The following is a 3,292-nucleotide window of genomic DNA, read 5'->3' as shown; positions in this document are numbered from 1 at the left end:
TACACTAGTGTTATATTGATAGTTGATTTTCATGTGATCGTTTCGTAGTATTGCCGTCATTCTTAAAATAGTGTAATTATGCGGGTCAAAGTAACTAAATTTTCACTTGATTGAATGTTGATTTAAATATTTGTTATTAAAATTTTTAATTGAATTTTACCTAAATTATATGCTGCAATCTGTGTATTGATGTGGTCATGTGGTGAGGACATTGATCAGGTATATATATATTTTAAACTTTCGTAAGATACTTGAAGTAAACCTGTAATATAGTGATGCAGAAAGCTTCTTATATCATTAATTATAGTGATGCAGAAAGCTTCTTATATCATTAATAGTCGGGGCACCAAGACTCTTTAGGCTACATGTAAGTGCATCACTTTTGAGTGTTGACTAGTAGTACTTGAGTATATTTTTTTGTGTCACATCGTGATATAGTTTTTCATCTTATTGAGTAAGTATTGAAGTCTGGCTGTTGGTATAAGATTATATTCCATCCGTCCCAAATAAAATGCTTCTTTTCACTGTGCACATAGTTTAGTCAAAATGTAATAGTTCTTGGTGTTTCTTCAGGAAGTGGGCTGTTGCCAGATGTAGTCTCAATTATTATTAAGACATGCCAACAGTTTCACAATTTATAAATGTCAACGAGAGAGTTTATTGGGGAGGATTCTTCATAATATTTGGCTTTACTTTCTTTGGCGGTTTCCTCTATACCGCAGTTATATCAAAGCTACTTCCTCCTTCTGATAATGCAATTATCTTTGCAATACAAAATGACAGGTATCCGTGTTGAAATTGTATTTCCTCTTACACCTCATTATTCATTTTAAAGGAGTGCATTATGTATTGATGTTTTGGTTAATGTGGTAAAATGAAGTCTAAGTTACAGGTATTATTTGCTGCAACAGGTATTATTGCTTCTTGGTGCCTTTGACACTTCCCGTGCTTGTGGTTGCTGTGTACTTTTATTGGCTTAGCATGAAAATGTTTAAACATGCGTGATCTCTCCCTCACAGGTTTGGGTCTCTGATTTCTCATGATAATGGCCATCATTAGTTTGTTGTCTTATGACATTTGAGGAAAACTTTTGATCTTGGTAAACCAGTTCTTTTTTAGGTTGAAATTGTATTCTCAGCATCGAATCTTCGGTTATTGACAATATTTGAAAAGTGCCATTTAGGATACTTCAGTCTGTACAATTCCTTATAAATATCTTTGATCTGTCATCTGTATGCTCTTGTGGAGTAGACCCTTAGTTTGTTATCAGCCTGAGAAAATCACAGATAACTTAATCTTCAATAAATAAAACTACAACAAGTTTACGCAAAAAGCTTGTTATAGCAGTCACTAGGCTACATGTAAGCACATTATAATTTAGGAGTCGGGGTGGTTCTTCTTTATCTCACATCACAGTATAAAACTTTCATATGGCTGCATGAATATGGTTGTTGGTTAATGATTACCCAACAAATTGCTACTTTTAAGTACGCACATAGTTTACTGAAATTGTGATTGCTGGTTGAATATCTAAATGACCGTCATAACTCATAAGTGAGAGCTCCTTTTTTATCAAGGTCAATATCTTGTGACGGGTAAAATGGTGAATTTTGATCACATAAAAGCAGCAGTTAAGATGAAGTAGTAAGACTATATGGCCTTTGCTCCTTAAACATAACTTAGCAGCTTCCTTAATCCTGTAAAGAATTATAAACTCTACTACTCTAGAATTACAAGGTGCGAATTTTTATGAGCCATAGGTTGTGGACCACTGGTAACCATCCTTTCACCCTAGTATTAAATTAAAATTCACAAGTTATTGGTTGCTGCTTAGGCTTGGGGTTTGAAATGCCATGATTCTTGTTTTAAGGTTTTAATATTGTTTCTGTGGAAAATTAGCTGTGATATACTACATTTCCCGCATCTTGTATGATGTGTTAGTATAGGAAGACAGTGTTTTAAAAATGTTATTAAACTTTAAGTTATGTATCTTATTAAATGCTTATTTTAGTAATATGTAACATATATTGAGTTTCTTTAAATGTTGCATGGTGTTTCTTCAGGAAGTAGGCTATTGGGTTGAAGATAAGCCAATGATTTCATAGTTCATAACTGCCAATCACACAGTGCTTTCAGGAGGATTCTTCATAATGTTTAGCTCCATTGTTGTAGGTGGTTTTTTTGTACTGGGGTTAGATCAAGGCTACATAGAACAATGCTCTTATTTTTGCATTACAGAATGACAGGTTTATTTTTGGTTGTACTTGTACATGAAAGAAGTCATAGTTAATAATACACCATTATTGATATCACACAATGACAGGTTTATTTTTCCATCACTAATTCACTATTGATATTGGTTGGTTTTAAAAGAACGGTGTGCTATTTAGGGGGTGTTTGTTTTTTCTTCAAACATCTTCAAGGGAGCTTATGTCTGCAGGCGCGCAGACGTCACCCTTGAAGACTGTTTGTTTTTTTTTTTTAAACAGATCTGAACACATCTTATTCCCTCTTCAAAAATAAGACACGGATCTCTTTCTTATAACATCTTCACAGAACCCTACTCCCTCTTCTCCTCCGACCAGGTACGCACACTTTATATTCAGCGGGATTATTTCATCTTCTCTCTCACTCTCGATCTTCTCCGATTCTCTCCTTCCCTCCGACGAACACCACAGCGTCTGGAGTTTCTCCCTCTTTCCCTCCACCAAACAACACCACCGTTGCTTAATTCCAACGTCAACCACCGCAGCTGCTTTATTCCGACGACAACCTCGGGAGATGTTTCGTCACCAAACTACAAGTAAGTCCCATATTTGGAGGTTTTAGCCAATACATGTTAATTTAGGCATAATAGATGTTAATATTTCGGATTTTAGGTTTATTACCTGTTAATTTTGTGGTTTTTAGGTATAATACTTGTTAATTTTTTGGTTTTTAGGTTCTGTACATGTTAATTTTGTGGTTTTTAGGTTTAATACATGTTAAGTTTTTGGGTTTTAGGTTCTGTACATGTTAATTATGTCGATTTTAGGTTTATACCTGTTAATTTTGTGGCTTTTAGGTATAATACATGTTAATTTTTTGGTTTTTTAGGTTTTGTACATGTTAATTATGTGGTTATTATGTGTAATACATGTTAATTTTGTGGATTGTTGGTACAATACATGTTAATTTGTAATTTTAGTCTAAACCGAACCCGAATTCGAGCCCAGATTTTGTGTTTGTGTGTATATGATGTATGTTGTATTGTTTAATAAACGAGCCTATGTACAGTTTGTGTATATATAAT

General features: G+C 34.0%; 1 long non-coding RNA gene across 1 annotated transcript; it reads left to right on the top strand.

Annotated features, from left to right (window-relative positions):
* The first annotated feature begins 558 nt into the window (after positions 1 to 558).
* Positions 559 to 2,373, top strand: LOC143594452 (uncharacterized). Its single transcript, XR_013146334.1, has 3 exons — positions 559 to 783; positions 912 to 1,019; positions 2,064 to 2,373. It is a non-coding gene; the product is annotated as an uncharacterized LOC143594452 (long non-coding RNA).
* The last annotated feature ends 919 nt before the right edge of the window (positions 2,374 to 3,292 follow it).

Source organism: Bidens hawaiensis, unplaced genomic scaffold (genome assembly GCF_021521415.1).
Source record: "Bidens hawaiensis isolate Kalapana, Puna unplaced genomic scaffold, B.hawaiensis_p1.1 tig00043653_1, whole genome shotgun sequence".
NCBI classification, from domain to species: Eukaryota; Viridiplantae; Streptophyta; class Magnoliopsida; order Asterales; family Asteraceae; genus Bidens; species Bidens hawaiensis.
Note: the sequence above shows the minus strand (reverse complement) of the source record. Positions and strands in the feature narration are given on the sequence as shown.